This window comes from Anolis sagrei, chromosome 6 (assembly GCF_037176765.1).
Source record: "Anolis sagrei isolate rAnoSag1 chromosome 6, rAnoSag1.mat, whole genome shotgun sequence".
Lineage (NCBI taxonomy): Eukaryota > Metazoa > Chordata > Lepidosauria > Squamata > Dactyloidae > Anolis > Anolis sagrei.
The window spans coordinates 97,268,479-97,289,577 of NC_090026.1; positions in this window are offsets into that span (position 1 = coordinate 97,268,479).

Sequence of the window (21,099 nt, forward strand, 5' to 3'; positions counted from 1 at the left end):
TCCAGTTAATTGGCCCATTTGTTTACCCTGATTCCTTTTCTGGGTCAGGAATTAGTGCATCCTGGCAATGCAAAAAACTGCATAAAGCTTGTTGTATCGAGGCTGTGAGGAAAGGGAACAATCAATTGCCTCTGTCATCTTAAAGTTCACTATTCCCTGTTCCTGAGAAACTGACTGCCAGTTTCCATCTGTTAAGCTACATGCAATGCTCACAATGCTCATTTGAAAACTCAACAGGGCATGGAATTGTTTATTTTTATGGTATCTTCATTAATGAAAATGTAATAAATTTAAAAGGGACATGGTTTAGTAGTGGACCTTTTATGTAGATTTAACGTAGGCCATCACTGATAAAAGCTAGAATAGGGAAAACATGACTAAATGGCCTAATCCACCCTGTGATATCTACTTTGCTGACCTCGGATCTTGGCCCTCAGTTGGAGAATTTAATGCCTTGCCAAACTAGAAACCTCAAGATACCATAGAATTCTTTAACTGCAGTCATGGCAGTAAAAGAAGAATCACAGTGATATAACTGTGTTGTGTGAAAGTGCCCAGGACTCCAGAGGATGTTGCCATGGCTCTTAAAATGGAATATAGTGCTATGCTTACAAATAATTGTGTGGCGTGAAATTACTACAGAACAAGATTTGTCTCTATGGGAGTGCCTAAGAAGCCCAAATGAAAGAGGTGATCATGTCTATATGTGCATGAACCAAAAAAAGGGGGGAATACAAGTTCAGTTAGACTATTTTTAAAGTCCTGGTGCATCCAAACAAAAACTGAAACTCACAAGCACTGCTTTTCGAGCTTTTGAATGTTGGAACTGATCTCCTAACATTTGAAAATCAAAGTCAGAGTCAAGTCACCCACCTTCCACTCACCAATTCTTTCACACTCTGCTTTTTGATTCCTTTTTTTCTCCTACTTTCTCTTTTCACCATGATGACTGTATCATACTGTGTGGCTGGTTACCGAGGTGCTGCTTCACCTTCTGCAATGTTGCTTGATCTTTGATTTCCTGTGAAGCACAATGAATCTTACATTAGACTGTTCAAAGTCAGGTGGTGCACCATCTGTTCCCAAGCTTGGAAAACACTGAGTAACAGAGATCAACAGAAAGCAACAGCTTCACCGCTTTCATTAGAAAATTCATATTCACACAGTGGCAAGAAGGCAGACAACTTCCAGAATAGAAGGACTTTTCTTTTACAGTTTTCTCTCAAACCTTGTGGGGTGTGTGCGTGCATATATGTGTGTAGGGGTGTGCACACACACTACATGTATCATGTATAAATTGATCTCATGTATTGATTGAGGGCAGGTTTTAAGCCCAAAATATGGGTTTTTATATGATCTCTGGATAAGTCAAGGATCATTCTGCCAGCAATGGATCAGCTGCTCTTCGCCGCCACCATTTTTCTTACCAGGCAATCAAAAAGGTCAGAAGTAGCATTACAGCAGAGAGAATAGAGGAGATCAGTGCTTCTTTAAGGTTCTCCCAGGATGGACAAAACTCTCACCCCTTGCCATTCTCCTCAGAGAAGGAGATAATTCCTTGCTTTAAGGGAGAGTTGAGGCATTATACATGCTCTGATCTCTGGATAAGTCAATCTAGCTTTTTTGGAATCTCTGTTTTGACTAAAATTTCTACACTTAAACATTGGTATATACAGTAGATTATTTTAAAAACATAACATCCATCTAATCTTAGATAAAATGTACTTTAGAAAACACATTAACCAGTTCACTATTATTTTGGTAGCATCACAAGGTAGGTTTCTTGAGACTGTCCCAGTTACAGTGCAAATTATGTTTCTTATCCATGGTACTTAGCAGCAATATTTTGTGGCCTATGTCCAGTTGGTATTCCTATTGAATCAATGAAATGTAGATAACTGAGGATGTACTGCTTAGTCATTGAATTAATTGGTTTATTCTAGTTGGATCTAACAATTGGATTTAGGGCTATGTGAGCAGTAAAAGCAGAAATGCTTATGAGAACAACTAACATGGCACCGTTAATACAGCAAACATTAACAAACTTTAGTAAACCTTGATTCGGCTGCTTTTGAGCACCCTGTTAAAAATTACACTATAATCTCTCTTTAATGCTTCCCTCTATTCTGACTTACCTTAAGTAAAGTCACAATAACAACAATAACAACAGCAGTAACAACAACAACATATTTGTTTTTATACCCCACCTCCATCTCCTGAAGGGACTCAGGGTGACTTACACCTGGGACAAAATGTCCACAGAACATCAAAGCAAAAAAAAGAATCAAAGCAAAAACATTAAAGCAAAAAATACGATTAAAATAAAACATTGCAAATCATAACAATCAGATAAAACACAAATAAAACATGGGGTATAAAAACAGCAGCCTTACTCACTCAAACAATACACAACAAAAAAAAAACCCCTATAGCAGAATTACTGAGATGGACATGATCAGGTTATAAAAGGACTGGGTATGGGACAGTGCAAAACAGCATAGTATAGGGCCAGGGGATTGGAAGAAGTGCAGAGAACAGAGTACTTCAATCATTTGGTCTAGGATGATCTAATAGGTAGGGACTATTTAAGAATAAATCCCAAATGCTGCAAACCAAATGTAAAAGGTAGGGGACTATTTAAGTGTAAATCCCACCAGCTGTAGACCAATTAGTAAAGAATGTGGCTTCTTTAATTAAAATCAAAAAGCTGAATAAGCTGGAACAATCTTCTGGCCAAAAACCCTTCAAAAGAACACTGGCCACAATCACACTCAAGAGAAATGCCAAGCCCTTGGCTTACTTGAAGTATTCTTCAGGCTAGAATGTGCTGAATTCACACTCAGGCTTTGTTCTCTGGGGTAACATTGAAGAGATTCCTATTTTAAATACATGCTGCTACCATTTGTACTTTGATCTCCCCAGTAAACTGCTTTGGAACTTCACACAGAGGCACACATGAGGCAGATGTTGTGAACAACTAACAATGTTGTTTATTTGAAAGAAATTGAACAAAACAGGCATTAAGCTTAGCTGTTTTAATGTTGAATACAGTGTGTAGTTTCTTTAAACAGTTCAAATCTTAGTTGCACATAACACTCTTCTCTCCCTCCAGAAATCACTGACAGAATTCCTCTCTGCTCAGCAATCCCAAACCCCTCACAGACAGTCCTTTTTTCCCTGGATCTGTCACTCCACTCCCTCAGCTATCCTTCCCAATAGCTGTAAATCTTCTCACTAACTAACTCTTCTGGCTAACTTACCAACTTCAGGCTTCACTAAATTTTCTCTTCTTCACTCCAAACCCTAATCTCCCTTCTTATTGGACACCCAGACTCAATCTCCTTTTTCTCTGATACCCAGACCCAATCTCAGCTGTCAGATTTCAAAACGTCCCCTTTCTTTTGCCAAGTTAAGCTTCGCCCACTCTCTCCCAGCCAACCACAAACTCCCCTCCAAGCTGCTCCTAAGCACGCCCTCTTCAGGAAATGAGTTTCTAAGATGGATGCCCCAGGCACTCTTCTAAAATGGCTGCTGGACTTCCTGGGCCTACTTTTCTGAGCCTTTCCTAGCCTAACAGGTAGGGAATTCATCACAGATGACATGACAAAGCAGCAGCTTTGCTAGCAATTTAATTAATTATGTTAGAATTGCATGCATAGCCGTAATCTGACACACTGACACTGAGATGAGAGGGATTGTCCCTTGTCTTATGTTTCACCCAACCTAATGACTGACAGAGAGCATGGATGGCAGCAGACCCTCTAGCTTTGTCTTTATAGCTGGGCACACAATGATATTATCATTCTCTGGGACTCCCAACCAACATATGGGAGGTCCTGGAGGATGACTTAATTGCTGTGCATCTGGATGTTAGAAATGAATGATCCTTGGCTGTCCTTGCAATCTCATGGCCATTCCAAGGCTGTCTTGAGTGATTCACTCTATGACTTATTCATTTATCTATTCTTTTCCAACACCTTATTGCAGATGGGTTGGTTTTCTTTCTGTCAGCTTTTTTTCATTGTCCAGCTCTCAGAACAGCTATGTGGTACTCTGACATAAACCTCAGGGCTAACCTCAGTGCTCCCTTAATGCTTTATCTCACTTAGAAGCTTACAGCTAGGTTCCTGTCCAATGGTTTGCACACTCCTGTTGTTAGCAGCCACAAGAGACAGAAGTGCATCTGAAACCCTTTATCAGCAGCATAGCCATAGCCAATAAAGAAGTCTATATGTATATGGAAAACACCAACTCTATCATTAAGAGAAGACATATAAAATACTTGAGAGTAGGTAATGTACAGAACCACAGGGTTTTAGAAAAACACTTTCTTATTTGCTATTTTTGGTTATATGCCTAAGCTATATACTAATTCTGCTTGTTCTAGTCTCATTATCTAACCCAAACAATATAAAATGCTGACCCTGTATTGTTGAAGGCTTTCATGGCCAGAATCACTGGATTGTTCTAGCTTTTTCGGGCTATATGGCCATGTTTTAGAAGCATTATCTCCTGACATTTTGCCTACATCTATGGCAAGCATTCTCAGAGGTTGTGAGGTCTGTTGGAGCTAGGAAAATTGGGTTTATATATATGTGGAAAGTCCAGGGTGGGAGAAAGAACTCTTGTGTATTGGAGCTAGGTATGAATGTTTCAACTGACCACCTTGATTAGCATTTGATGGCCTGGCAGTTTTTAGGTGTGGCTTGCTAGTGTCTGGGAGAATCTTTTGTTGAGAGGTGATTAGCTGTCCCAGATTGTTTCCCCTCTGGAGTTCCCCAGTGCTTGAGTGTTGTTTCACTGTTATAATTTTTGAGTTTTTTTAATACTGGTAGCCAGATTTTGTTCATTTTCATGGTTTCCTCCTTTCTGTTGAAATTGTCCACATGCTTATGAATTTCAATGGCTTCTCTGTGTAGTCTGACATGGTGGTTGTTAGAGTGGTCCAGTATGGCTGACTACTATGGTTGAAGTAGTCTGCAGTGCCTTTCATGTTCTTTGATTCGTGTTTGGGCGCTGCATTTGTTGGTCCCTATATAGACTTTTCCACAGCTGCATGGTATACGATAGACTCCTGCTAAATGTCACATTTGTTGGATTTTCTTAGTGGGTCTGTAGATAGTTTGTATGTTGTGTTTCCTCATCAGCTTCCCTATGCAGTCAGTGGTTCCCTTGATGTGTGGCAAGAACACTTTTCCTCTGGGTGGATCTTTGTCTTGACTCTTGTGGCTTGTTCTCGGTCTTGCACCTCTTCTGATGTCTGTGGTGGAGTATCCATTGGCTTGTAAAGCCAGTAAAACCCAGTTTAGGTGGTTCAATTCGTCTTTGAGGAGGTGGGGTTCGCACCTCTACCATATACCACATTTATAAAGACTGTAGAATTCAGGCAGAGACATCAAAATTTGGAATTTTGGTTACTCAAGGTCCAACAATCCCCACAGACTTCGTAGCCAATGTAATAATTGCCACTTGGCAATTTTACATTTAGTACTTCATTTGTTGAATCTCAAGTGTAAATCACATATGCATTTGAAGGTGTATCCAAGTGCTGAGTTCATTGATCCGCACTGTGTTGCTTTCACTGGGATATATATTAAAGTATGTATGTGGATGCAACTAGTTATGTATAAATTGGATTGGAATGATAGGGTGTACTGCTCAATCTCATAACTTAGTAGACTGTGAAATATATACTCACTGAGTGAAAGGAATAATTCAAGTAATGCAGATGAAAGTTTCTTAGGCAGATGCCCATAATGGTTTAATATTCCATCTCTAGCTAATGCTAGCAGAGCTTAAGTCAGATTTACAGGAACTTGAAATTGCTTTAACTTCTTTGCTAAATATTGTGCCTATTACAGAACAAACTGAAGTAAAGATTTATCACATTTTTCAGCAACCATCTAAAAAGCTTCATTGATCTCCTCCCTGCACTTGAGCTTTCCAGCATTTGTTTTCAAGTATTACAATATAAAGAAAACATTAAAAGCCAGAAGTTAAGAAATGATAAAAAGCAAAAAAGTAAAAAGCAAAAAAGTAAACTCGGATTGTGGTGAACTGGCTGGGAATCAGCTCCATTAGATCAATACTGACCAAAAGGTCTTGAGTTCGAAGCCAGCCCGGGTTGGAGTGAGCTTCCGACCATTTTGTAGCTCGCTGTCGACCTTTGCAGCCCAAAAGACAGTTACATCTGTCAAGTAGGAAATTTAGGTACCGTTTATGCAGGGAGAATAATTTAACTAATTTATGACACCATAAAAATCTCCAGCAAGCATGAAAAGAATCAGGAAGAATCAGGAAGTACTCAATCAGTGCCACAAAGGGATGGTGAAGGGACAGCTCCCCTGGTGGCCAGAATACCCTCATGAAGCTCATGAAGCTGGAAAGTTAAATGGCCTCTGTGTGTCTGTCTATATCTGTTGTGTGTCTATGGCATTGCATGTTTGCCATATATATGTACATTGTAATCTGCTCTGAATCCCCTGCGGGGTGAGAAGAGTAGAATATAAATACTGTAAACAAACAGACAAACAAACAAATAGGGAAAACAAACAAATAGGCATTAGACAGGATTCCACTTCTGAATAATTCCAAAAACTTGATGTATCGATAAGTCAATGTCAGTGACAATTTCTACTTAGATCTGGAGTTCTGTCCGTTCCACTTTCAGTGGTCTCTGAAGCCTGTATGCAGGGTCAGCCCTACCATTAGGCAGACTGAGATCCCTTCCACACAGCCCTGTATCTTAGAATATCAAGGAACAAAATCCCACAATATCTATTTTGAACAGAGTTATCTGAGTCCACACACAGATAATGTGGGATTTTTTGCCTTGATATTCTAGGTTATAGGGCTGTGTGAAAGGGCCCTGAAGTGGTTGTTTCAGGCAGAAATTACTGTTTGGTAGGGAGTGGTGGCAAGTTATAAAGATAAACGAACAGTTTCTCCTAAATGTTGTCCTACTGTCTTAAATGTTCTCCTAAATGTTGTCCTACTGCATTAACATATACTCTATATACTCATGTATAAGACTAGAAGTTTTAGTGAAAAAATCATTCCCCATAACTTGGGTTAGCATATTTAGGAGCTTGATTTTTTTAAACTTAAAAATGGAACCTCCCCTTACTTTGAGTAGAATGGTAAAAGACAAGAGCTCAGATAAACCAAAAAAAGCACCAACCCCTTCTGCTCTTTCCAACATGGCATTGTGGGCCATTTTGAATTGGAACTGATCTAGCTGTGCACATGCTTTAAAGCCATCAAACTTTATCTAAAGTGGGACAAAGCTGGTTTAACCCAGGATAACCCATGATACTCCCTGGAGATACTGGAATGTCATGAGGACAGCTAGGAGTCAATTCAAGGTGAGTCTGGGTTTTCATGTTTGTGCAGAGTTGCCTTTGGTTGGTCTTGCACATAGTGCTTTCTCTCTTTATTTTCATGTTTTTGACTTGTGGAAAAGAAGAACCGACTGATAACAAGATTGTCTTGTATATGTGAATATTTACTCTCGGTTCTGGCAAGTGAAGATTCAAGACATGCTTAAAGCAATGTCCCCCAGGGCTGTTTGCCTGTTACTTTCTCTGGGATATATATGAACATTGGCAGCCTTCTCTTGGCACCTTCCAGTGTAGTAACAGTGAAAATGTTAACAATTCACAAAACAAACTCAACACATCTCAGACTGATTTTGTATAACTCAGCACATTACCAGTAGCATGTGAAGGAGGAAAGTGTTGTGTATCATGCAGGAGATGTCTAGAAAAGCTGCCTTCAAACTTCTCTTTCCCACCCACTTTAACAAGAAAAAGTTTTGACAAGTCTTGCAACTGTTTTGGACAAACATAGTCTTTGCTTGTTTTCCATTTCTGCGACATCCAGAATTGACTGTAGGACAAGCCACACACCTCCCCCCCCCCCCAAAGTGATTGGTCTATAGGGACTTGGAAAGTGTTTTGGGATAAATGTGTTTGCTTTGCACTTGAATGTTAGCTTGCATACTTAAGACTAAAAAAGTGTTAAATGGAAAAGGCTAGAAATTAAAACTGGAAAATTGATAATCAGAAAGAATTCAAAGTGGATAGTTTGCCCATCCTGATTGCTGAGCAGTGGGTTCCATATAATTTTGAGAAAAGGTCTAGCTCCTTTAAATTGTTTCGTGGTGAAACCAGGACTCCAAATTGACAGAGTTTCTTTTGCCAGAGATGTGTGCAATTCAAACTATAAGCTCCCTTGTGTAAAAGGGTCAAATATGTTATTGCAAGATAAGTCAGTGTAGCATCATGAATCCGAGACAAACATTAATGAGAAAGGTGAAGAAGAGAGAGTACTTCAGTCAAGTTTGATGAAGAAAAGAAGCAAGCGAAACCCCTGCTAGTATACTCCTCTACTTTGTACCAGCCCACTTCAAGCTTGGCTTGCGTTTTTAATGCCTTAGCAGTATACGCATGTCATGCAACTTCTCCTGGTTTAATTAGAGATCTGTGAGGAGTGGATTCTCTAGAGATAAAAACTCTGTGCTTACCCCATCCACTAATTACCTGCCTTGTCTTTGAACAGGTATTTGATATTAGAAACTACTGTTCTTGGGGGAGGGAATAAAGATGATGACCTTTGATGAAGCATAACACAAAGTGAATGAATGTAGTAGGTGCAGATGAAAATGCTATTAGTTTGGTCTCAGCATCACAGATCCACAAACCAGGAAGATAAATAAAAAGAAATCTATGCAGATTTTTGCAGGCCTCACTCTGTTCTTATAGGGCTTGATGCCACCATTATTTATAAACCTAGAGATGGTGTTGTTCCTAAACTACTAGAGTTCTTTGCTTTGTATATTTCTGCTAGGGATGAGTGACTGCTCACACTCTCAGTTTGAGAGAAAGGCAGTGATAAACCCTCTCTGAACAAATCTTCCCAAGAAAATCCTATGTCGGTTTGCCTTAGGGCTGCCATAATTTGGAACCGATTCGGAGGCACACAGCAAAATATGTTACACACAGACACACGTGTGTGTGTGTGTGTGTTTAAAGCAAATGCTTTAAAGCTGGGTGGTGGAGGAGAGAGAATTGGGACCTTCAAGGTGTTGGGCTTAAAATTCCATATTTGCTTTATTCATACTTTCCAGGTTGGTCTGATTAGAAAGGATCAGTTGGCAAGATGGCTAAACACAAATTTCCTAACCACAATCTCCTTTCTTGCTGTTTGTGCAGGTGCCCTGCTCTGACATCAGAAGAAGCACCCACTATGACCAGGAGCTCAAATTGAACTGGCTGGCTAGGAGTGGTGATGACATGGAGGAGGTGAAATAGAGATTGCCCTGGTTGAATGAATGTCATCTGGGACTGTATGGACAAGATTCCTAGATTTTTCACTAATATGCCAGGTCCAGGTCTGCTCAGGGTTGGATTTGGAATAAAGAAGGGGAGCTGGGAGGGCATTGCCATCTTGTCCCCTGTGACATCAGCGCCCCTCCCCCAGCACCAAGGGCCACTCTGGGGCCAGAATAAAGAAGGGGAGCCATTAGGAAATTGCCATCTTGTCCCCTGTGACATCAGCGCCCCTCCCCCAGCACCAAGGGCCACTCTGGGGCCAGAATAAAGAAGGGGAGCCGGGAGGACATTGCCATCTTGTCCCCTGTGACATCAGCGTCCCTCCCCTAGCAATAATGTAATATTATGTAGTACTAGTGTTATGAATGATGTAATAATACTATGCTAGTTATGTATTATGTAGTATGTTGTATGTTGTATGTACTTATGACTTGTAAGCCCTCTGAGTCCCCTTCAAGATGAGAAGGGCGGCATATAAATGTCGTATATAAATAAATAAATAAATAAATAAATAAATAAATAAATTTACACTGGGCTAAACTGCTTGGTGTAGCTACACCCTAAAATTTTTTTTGGAGACTAAAGCAAAGATAATTCTTTAGATAATCAAGGCACAAATATTCCTAAAATCGATAGTCCATCCTCGGTGTCAGCATATCCTCCAATAGGTTCTTGTGGGTTTTTTCGGGCTATAGAGCCATGTTCTAGAGGCATTTCTCCTGACGTTTTGCCTGCATCTATGGCAAGCATCCTCCAATATTTCACTAATGAAAACCAGGACATGACTGGCCAAGCAACACAAGACTGTTGTCAAGATCAAAAAAGTTATTAATGAGGAAGAACTGAGACTATCGTAGCCCTTCCCCAACCTTCATAAGGTTAATTGAATGCAAACTACTTTTGCACTTTGAACTCTGCAGAATTGAAACAAGCCAAAGAGAACTGGGGAAAACTGGGGGAAGAAAAGTACCAGATAGTGAATGACTAACTTAGGCATTTCCATGGAAATGTATTCCTTTGAGTGGGTGGAACAGCTATATCTGTAAAAAATACTATTAGCTTTCTTTAACAGCTGTTAGAAAGAGACAAAGGAGTATTATGATGTTGATTCTTTCCATGAAAATGGGGGGGGGCAGGGGGGATAAGAGTAGGATAGAATATACCTGATTCCTTCTATAAGAAAAAACCTCTGCTCAAAAGAACAGTGCCTTAACAGGCACACTGCCAAAGGGACTGCTCTGTTGGATCCTTTGTATATAAACAAGGAATAATGAAACAATGGTTCTACTATAGATGGGACTGAGGCTGGAAGAAGACTGGCTGCACTGAAAGATACAACCCAAGCAAATTCTCTAGTTGCATTGAAAAGTATAATCTTCTTCAGTGGTCAGGATAGTGCCAAAAAAACTAAACCATATGTTTACTTGGCAAGTTTCCTGCCAAGAAATAGAAAAGAGCAATGAGTTCAACAGCAGATCAGATGATAAACTGGGAAACCCGTAGGTTAAAGTAGTGATGGGACTAGTGTAACCCTCCATGTTTTCCTGGATGCTAAAATTAATCAATCCTGCTTTGCCATTGTAAACCTGCCTCCAGAGGTGCAATTGTACAAATTCTAAAATCTCTAAAGAGAATGGCCAATAGCCAGGATAGATGAATTTCAGTGCAGCCAGATCTTCTCAATTATCTCAATTCGAGTTCAAGGTAAGCCATTTGACATCACAATGATCCAAATATACATCCCAACCAAATCTACTAAGGAAGCAGAAGTAGATCCATTGTATGAGGATCTGCAGCACCTACTGGATAATACACCAAAAAGAGACATAATTTTCATTGTAGGAGACTGGAATGCTAAAGGGGGAGGGGGTAGTCAAATGACAACTGGGATCACAGGCAAGCATGGTTTGAGACAAGAAAATGAAGCAAGACGTAGGCTGATAGAATTTTGCCAGGAAAACTCATTGTACATAATAGACACTCTCTTCCTACAACCTAAAATATGGCTTTATACATGGACTTCACCAGATGGTCAACACCAAAATCAGATTGACTATATCCTATGCAGCCAAAGGTGGGGGACATCCATCCAGTCGGTGAAAACAAGACCTGGAGCTGACTGTAGTTCAGATCACAAACTTCTTATTGCACAATTTGGAATCAAACTAAAGAGATTAGGGAAAACACACAAACCAGATATGATCTCACTAATATTCCTAGTGAAGTATAGATTTAAGGGACAATTGAATAAATATAATCCCATAAGAACTATGGACAGAAGTCCGCAACATTGTTCAGGAGGCAGCAACCAAGTATGTCTCAAAAAAAAAAAAACCCAAGAAGACAAGATGATTTTCTGCTGAAACACTGGAAGTAGGCCAAGAAAGAAGGAAAGCAAAAGTAAACAGTGATAGGGGGAGATATGCCCAATTAAATGCACAACTCCAGAGGTTAGCCAGAAGAGATAAGGAACTATTTTTAAACAAGCAATGCATGGAAGTGGAAGAAGACAATAGAATAGGAAGGACCAGAGACCTCTTCTAGAAAATTAGAAACATCGAAGATAAATTTCAGGCAAAAAATGGCATGATCAAAAACAATGATGGCAAGGACCTAACAGAAGCTGAAGAGATCAAGAGAAGATGGTGAGACTACACAGAAGATCTGTATAGGAAGGGTAATAAAAAAGAGGATATATTTGACGGTGTGGTGAGTGAATTAGAACCAGACATCCTGAGGAATGAGGTTGAATGGGCCTTAAGAAGCATTGCTAACAACAAGGCAGCAGGAGACAACGGGATCCCAGCTGAACTGTTTAAAATCTTGAAAGACGATGTTGTCAAGGTGATGGATGGCATATGCCAGCAAATACAGAAAAGACAAGAATAGCCATCAGATTGGAAAAAATCAACTTATAACCTCATACCAAAAAAGGAAACACTGAAGAATGCTCAAACTTTTGTACAGTGGCATTTATTTCACATGCCAGTAAGGTAATGCTCAAGATCATGCAAGGTAAAAACTCAAATAAATACAGTTAAAAACAATTGCAAAGATAAGCTAAAAACATTTTTAAAAGTTATTGTTAACATGCAATTAAGCAGCCTGTAGAATTAAAGACATTTATAACAAATCCACTGAAAGACAAAAGCTAAAAAATTAGCTAAACAGCAAAGCACGGAAAACTCTTATACTCTGTTCTTTAAAGCCTGATGAAAAAAATAATTTTTCACTTGCCTCTGGAAAGAGAAAGAGGCAGCTGGATTCACAACTAGATGTTTTCATCAGAATTGTGGGTAAATTCATGAAAGTTTAGTTTTTACTGTACTGAGAAGGTATGACTACAATTAAACTTGACTTGTAGACAGGAATGCCTCATTCAGTTTTCATCTCAGAGGTGAAATGTTTCTATGAACAGCATCAATAAATGACCAATACTGGTTAAGCTGGCCTCCTCTCACCATACCCTTACTTTCTAAAAATGAGAAGCTTAATCAATATTGAAATAGCTTATGCCAAAACAATACAGATGTTCAGAATAATTTATCCTTATTTAACCAATCTGGCTTCATCTTCTGAAAGGTTTACTTTTCCGAAACCTTCACTGTCATGTGTAAATCGGTGAGCTATAATGCTCATGCAAAACAACTACTTTATCTCTTCTGTTTGTGCAAATACAGAATGGTGGGTGTGCCCTTTAACCTCACTATATGAGATTGCTTGCAATGGATGAAGAAGTTCACAAAGTGTATGTTTAAATAAGTTATCCCCTCCTTTCTCTGTTTTCTCTCTTCTCATACTTTTCTCTCCTCAGCATTCTGGATCAGACACAAAGAAAACCTAGAGCAGTCATCTTATGCACACAGAACTGGAAAAAAGTTTGAATGAAGTGAGACTTCCTTCTAAGTAAACATGTGTATTTTACCTAAGGCCACCCATGAAATTCAGGAAGCTAGACATAGCATCTTGGACCCTGGCTTTTTAGAGGAAGTGTTGAATATTCCTTTTGATAAACATTGCCTAATATTTGGAATATTAATGGGTTTATTAAGAACTTTAAATTGTGCCTTCAGAGCAGGCAATACAATGCTGTTCAGTCATGAGTTTTGACGAGATTCTGTGGCCATTGCAGATGAGCAGATTCGGGTCCAGTGCTACATGGACCCGAATCGTGTTTCACAGGTTTAATTCCTTAAAGCAATGAATCTTAACTCTTATATTGGTATAGGACTAGTTCTCTTAGCATAGAAGGGGCTATGGGAGTTATAGGAAAACAGAACAGGCTGATATTGTCTTAGGCCACCTCCACACTGCCCCTATATCCCAGGATCTGATCCCAGATTATGAAATGCAAAAATACAGAATGGATGATGCCTGACTTAACAACAGTCCATGTGAGAAAGACCTTAGAGTCTTCATGGACAACAAGTTGAAAATGAGCCAACAGTATAATGCAGCAGCTTTAAAAGGCAATGGGATTTTGAGCAGCATCAAAAGGAGTACAGTGTCTAGATCAAGGGATGGTGCTTTTGTATTCTGCTTTGATTAGAACTCACCTGGAAAACTGTGTCCAATTCTTAGCAGCACTGATCAAAGGAAATGTTGACAAGCTGGAAGATGTCCAGAGCAAGTCAACTAAAATGATAAAAGGTCTGGAGAACATGCCCTATGAGTGTCTTAAAGAGCTGGGCACGTTTAGCCTGCAGAAGAGAAAGCTGAGAGGAGACAAGATAGTTATGTATAAATATGTGGAAAGATGCCATAAAGATGAGGGAGCAGGTTTGTTTTCTGCTGCCCTTAAAACTAGGAGTCGGAGCAATGCGTTCAATTACAGGAAAGGAGATTCCACCTGAATATTAGGAAGAATTTCCAGACCATAAAAGCTATTCAACAATGGGACTCTCTGACTTGGAGCTCCTTCCTTGGAAGCTTTTAAACAGAGGCTGAATGGTCATCTGTCCAGGATACTTTGATTATGCTTTTCCTGCATGGCAGGGGGTTGGACTAGATGGCCCATGTGGTCTCTTCCAACTCTTATTATTCTATGATTCTACAATTCACCTTGTGACATCTAACTGTATCTGTTTACTTCAACTAGATTAATTTATAGGGTCAGCAGGAATCATGACTTTTTCTTGAAGTCATGATTTTTGGCAGCACGGAAAAGTGAGGCTTGCTTCTTCTATGGGTATATTGCTGATTTCTACAGACTGTCCTTCAGTGTTTGATTTTATGCTGTTGCATTGAATCCAGGAAGTAGCTGAGAAGGTTAACTGCCAAAACAAGAGGTGAAGGCTATGAATAAGAGAGCTTTCACATTTTATTTTCCCATCAGCCTAGCATAATTCTGCATGGTGGTTTCCTGTTAAGAAAACACCCAACAGGAAGCAAGGTTAGAGTTCTTTTGCATGGAACTCTTCCTTATGAAGATGTCAATATTAGGCCATTACAACAATTTCTAACAGAGAATTGTGGCTTAGTCTTTATTCTAAACTCTTTAAGGATTTAGTACTATAATGTAACATTTTAGAAGCTTTTCAGTGCTATGCACTCTCATAAGAACCACAGTTTGGTAAATAGAAGGATAGCAGCACACAAGTGAGAAGTCCAGGCTGACCAAGAGCTGATTGTTATCTCCAAGAGCACATAAACAAGGCAAACAAACGATATTTTCCTTTGTGAAAGGTGCAGCCCTTGAAGTTTTACTCGGGTTCTAATTCAGATCCTTAGTCTCCCAGGGCTGGCCATTCAGCGGTAGAACCTGAATAACTACTTCCTCTTAAGATTGTGACCATTTTCTGATCCATACCATGCAGATTGCATAACTGACTTTGTCAGATACCTGCACACCTATTGAAATTTCCAAGAACACATTCAACCCAGGATTTAGGCTTCATGAAGGGACTTTCTCACCCTGGCACAGCTCAGCCATCTCACCCTTGGCTATCGACCCACCATGTCCATCCATTAACAGTATAATCATTGGTTGCCCATTGGGACCAGGTAGGATTTTCCCCCTCCTATGTTCTAGGAGGATTTTTTCACCTACCCTATAATGTTTTAGGGGCTAGCTGGGTTGATGTGATTTTATAAATAGGCTTTAGCAAAAAATAGCTAGGGAAATCCAAAAAGTTGGTGTACACCCAAGGCACCCCCTTAGGGGTGTGGGCCATTAACTAAAACACTCATCTGGATGTCAATTTGATGGGGAGAGTCTGGTCTCAACAACTTTGAGAGAGGCTTCTCCATATGTTTCCATTTAAGGTTGCCCACGTTTAGGTCACCAGGGGACCCAGGTGTTTTACCCTAACTAGCCGAGGTGTAGGCTGTGCAGGGATGCTACCTCACCTTTGCCACACCAAGTTCAAGAAACCCATAAGATTAGTTTTAGTTGCAAAGTTAAATAGGTAATGATTAATCAAATTTGCCCATAATTTAACCCAAAATTATTGTGTGGTCTCATTATTTCGGGGGGATTGGCAGGCAAATAACAGTAATTGAATGCAATGTTTGGCTACAAATGCTTGCCTCTATTTGTGGATCTAACAAGGGAAATGGAGACAGTGATTTTTTTTTTAGCTGCTAGTTGTTTGGGGATATCTTAAGATATCTCTTATTTGGCTTTGGTAACTCCTGACTTGTTTGCCTACCCCTTCCTGCATATGTGTTACATGTCTTATATTGTCTGTTTTGCAAGCACTTACTGTTTTTAATATTTGATTAATGTGGAAGACTGCCGCTAGTTAATGGTGGTTGTAAATTAGACCAGAGTTCCGATGAGTTTGTGAGGAGTCTGGCTTCATTAGTTAAACTTTCAGGGACAAGTGTGAGATTTAGTCTAATTGAAAGAGAATCCCAAGCTTTTCTGAAAGGCCCTGCATATATCTTTTAGCCTGGACTTAAATAAAACATGATGATGATTTTTACGCAGATTCCCTCTGTCAGATCTTCTCAAATGTTCAGTCTAAAGTACTCCTTGCATTCAACCTTGATTAAAGATCAGGCCAAGTAATCTTTAAGAAGTCCCAGGCTTCAGTGATAGACAGATGGTGGCTTTCGTGATGTCAGGAAGTGTCAAATATTATGGTTGGCTGTAGAATGATGGATACTTTCCAAACAGATTGAGCAACAGACAGAAAGAGCAAGAAGACCATTTGTTGTAGATACATTGTGAACAGAAGGAAACAAGGCAGTGCATAGTTTGACACATCTTTACCCTATGCACAAAACCTATCTAGTGTTTGTTATGTTCTGTTAGCCCTTTCATTACACAGAAAAGGGGGGAAACACAAGAGTCCTTTTTGGATTAAGAACAAAAGTTTCTGTTGTGACTCCCTAAAAGAAAGTGTTTATTTGCATTTCAGGGAATAATTGGAACAGCTTAATTGTCTGCCTAAACTCTGGTTCAAAGTAAAAGCTATTGAGAAAGCTTATGCAACAAACCTACTTCTTGACCAAAACTGATCAGCAGAGAAAATGACTTAAATTTAATTTTTAAAAGTTTCAACCGGAAACGATCAAAATAGAGATTACTTCATTTGGTGGTCTTCAGCAACAGCAAGCAATTCAAACAGGTCAGAAAATCTGGAATTATTTTGCATACTTTTTTGATTTAAAAGTTTGTAGAGGGACTTAGTTGTCACTTGTATCTCTGGGATACGGGACTGGTGTCATACTAAAATAGAGAAATATATATATAATTCGTATTACCATTTTTAAAGAAAAGGACATCAGGGATTTGCAGGCAAGAATAGTTTGATAATTAACCTCTTTATATCAATGGTGGTTTGTTCTGTTTGTTTTTGTTTTGTTTTGTTTGATTGGTAAGAATTTGTTTCACGTAGATAGATGGTTCCCAAACTTTTTGTCTCACATAACCCTTTTTAGAATCAATTTTTATGACAGAGCCCCTTAGGTTTACACTATGTCTTACACATTAATGGTGTTTAGGAGTAGTGTTACAGAGGGAAGAAGAGGGGACAGATAGTAAGGGAGTGTAAAATAAAGAGATATCTAAACAATTATGCAATGTCCATACAATGAAATTGTATTCTAAAAACGTTGAAATTCCATTCAATTAGTATTTATTTTATTTTCCTGTAGTGGCTGTGGAGCTCCTGGGACATGCACGCGGAGCCCTCAGGGCTCTGCAGAGCACAGGTTGGAAACCATTGACATAGCCAGTTGGTAATCAGAAGAAGCACAACAGAGTTACTTAATCTACAGTCCTTCAGTAAATAGTTTCTAATTGCCATATCACAACTTACCATAGCTTACATGCCATCTCCAGGCTGTGTCCCTGGTGGCACAGTGGGTTAAACCCCTGTGCTGGCAGGACTGAAGACCGACAGGTAGCAAGTTCGAATCCGGGGAGAGGAGGATGAACTCCCTCTATCAGCTCCACCTCCTCATGCGGGGACATGAGAGAAGCCTCCCACAAGGATGATAAAACATCAAATCATCCGGGCGCCCCATGGGCAACGTCCTTGCAGACGGCCAATTCTCTCACACCAGTCTTGGTTCTCAGGTCGCTCCTGAGACGACAGAAAAAAAAAATCTCTAGGCTAGTTCTGTTGTATATTGCAGCCTTTCCCAGCAGTGTTGGTTTGTATAACTGCAAAAATCAAGCAGCTTTACAACACTTAGCATGCACACAAGCACACAAAGATTTCAGCGTGATCTGTTGCTATGTCCTTATGGAAACAGGATAGCTATAGTAAGAGAGCTATATGACCAAATTTAATTTTCTGTTGATTGAATTGGTTTTGCTATCGACTCAGTGTGGGAAGTTTTGCACTATACGCTCCATTTTACACAAGGAATTAAAAACTTGTTTGTCCCATTGTACTTCTGATTAGGCAGCTCACCACAGAATTTCCTGATCTATCCAGCCCCTGCACTTTAACACGGTCCCTTTCAGGCACTTCTAACAACTTAATAGTCTAAGGACAATAGCCCAGCCTTCCGATTGTTGCACTTTCCCTGGGCATTACATAGGAATTGCTGCACTTAGCAATTTGAGCCATACCCAGCATTTTTTTGTCCAGCCATGATATGGTTTTTAATTGTTTTAAAAATGTTGTTTGATTCTATGTTAATTAATATTTGATATTGACTGTTTTTTGTGCTTGTTTTTAATCTGTATCTGTTTGGGCATATCCCTTTGTAAGCCGCCCTGAGTCCCTTCGGGGAGATGGAGACAGGGTATAAAAATAAAGATATTATTATTATTATTATTATTATTATTATTATTATTATACCATTGCAGCAGTCAATAGATCTATGAAGAGGATCACAGTGGAAGAAATTGTACCAAAGCAAAATGGATGGTAGATTTCTATTCAGAAGTGAGGTGTGGAATGTTTTTCAGATCTCCAAAGCACAGCTCAAGTCAGTTTCAAAGCAGAAGTTCAAGACCATGCAACAACTTTCCAACCTGAATAGTACAGCTCAGTTGCATGCAAGATATTCAAGGAACCTGTTATCTCCGACCATTGATGAAAAATAACTGTAGAGGTAGTTTGCAGACTGGAAACTTTACTGGATGGATTCAGCCCATGGAATAGAGATTCAGTCGATTAGACTGGTCTTTGATTTGATCTGGTAAACCTATTAATTTTCTGAGTCTGTTGTTTTCATGGTTTGTCCCTAAATACAATGGGAATTATCAACAAAGCTAATAACCAGGAGTAGGTGGAAGAAGAAAAAGCAAGCAAGCAAGAGTGTCAAGGAAACAAGAAGTAAGAAACTAGGACAGATGCCTGGCATGCTTATTTATAGGTGTTATTTTTATTATACTCATCTTTGTTATCTACGTATAGATTTGTACTCTCCTCGCTGCTCAATTGTCATATCTATTTGTTTTTCCAAAGTATCCTCTGTGCTGCTCAGATAGTCTGAGGGAAAGGTAATTGTTTAGATTTACATTAAATAAACCTCTTTCCATAAGAATGAATGTCTGTATCTAGGAATATCCTTTTATTCTCTCTTTCTGTCAGCTCAATTATGGATTAGCTGGAAGTTTGGAATCACCACATGAGAGCTATTTACACTTCTAAGGCATTTACAACCAGTACATCAACCATCCTAAATGAGGAATGAGCCCTGATGTAAATTTTTTTTTGCTGGGAATGTGCTAGTGAGACTCTTGTATGGTTTTTGGGGAAATTGTTTTGGCACTTTGGTTTAGACTGACAACAGTGACTTTTCTCCCCAACCCTGAATATATTTCAAGAAAGTGAGGGAAAAAGGAACAATGCGTTGGAGCTACTGATAGGAGATCCATTTCCAATAAAACATTTTAGAATTTCTTCTCTCCCTGGAAAACATTCGCCCAAATGGGAGCCTCAATTGTTTAGTTAAATGTTTTAAATCCCCCCCCCCCCCGGCCAAACACACACACACACACTGCAAATTAATCATCATGGTTGTTGTGTGTCAGGATAAGAGCCTCTGTGAAGTGATTTGTTTAGTCCATGTTTGAAAGACCAATAGAGCCCCCATATGTTTAGGCAAACACTTAAAGAGGGCTAGTTCCAAACCTGGAAGAGATACCGTTTGGGGCTACAATGTCAGAATCTTCCCCAGCCACCATGGCCATTGGACATACAGGCTAGGAGTTGTCAAAAAGGAAAAGCAAACATAATCCACCTTATAACTGAACGTTCATTTCAAATAACTGTACTCTTTCCAATACATGTCACTTATTAGAGGTACTCTGCACAGAAAGTACATTATTTTATGAAATGGAGTCTTTTTCTTAATTTCTTTGGTGTTCTTTTGTTTGATTTCATGGTGCTTAATTAAATTTGTTCCACTATGTATTGTTATGCTGACCCAATCGACTAACTCATGGTAATTTGTAGAAAATGCAGAGATGTGTTGTAACAACAAGGGCATAATAGAATCCCAGGTGACTTTCAGCCATGTGAGCAATCTGACCTTCTGACTGAATTAGATTGGTGATGAAGAGGATGTGTGGCTGTTAAAAAGACCAATATTAAAGTAAGCTTGTATGACTAGCACTTGGAAAGTTTGGGAAATAAGTTAGCTGTATCAAAATTATGTTGCTGTCTAAACATACACAGAGAAAATCAAGGTTGTTTGCCACTGTATGTTCTCTTGTAGTCAGCAGTCATTCCTTTGCCACCATGGGCTTCTCATTGATGTCCACCTAACCACCTATCTCACCAGCTCTTCCTTATTTGAGAGTCACTCTTAGTTTGTAATCTCAGCATATGGATAACATGAGCATGAGGTGGTACATTCTGCCTTTGAAGCAAACAATAAAAATGCAACATGTTTGGTTTACCATCATGAAAATATTTTTTTTATCATTGTGTAGGTTGAAAATATCAGACCACACAATAATCAAGAAGCCACCAACCCACTTTTAAGCCATGCCCTCCCCCCTAATATCACTATTTCTGGGTTATTTATTTATTTATTTTAACTCACTTTTCTCCCATGGGTGGGACTCATAGGTGGGTTGCAAGAGAGCAAGGGAATCTATGGTCATATGTCTAGCTATTTTCCTTCAGCTGGGCATGTTGCTCAGACATCACCTGTAGGGACATCAGAAACATTTCCAAAAGTCCTTGCCAGTCCCTAATCTAATACATCCAGCTAAAGGAAATAGATAGATTAATAGCTGCTGATACTTTCACTTTCTGAAAAAGTGCCATGCAGGGAGGGCTGCCAAACTGCAAAATGGGGACAGCTATGAAGAAACAGCTACATAACATAGGTATGTTTCCTAGTACAGGAT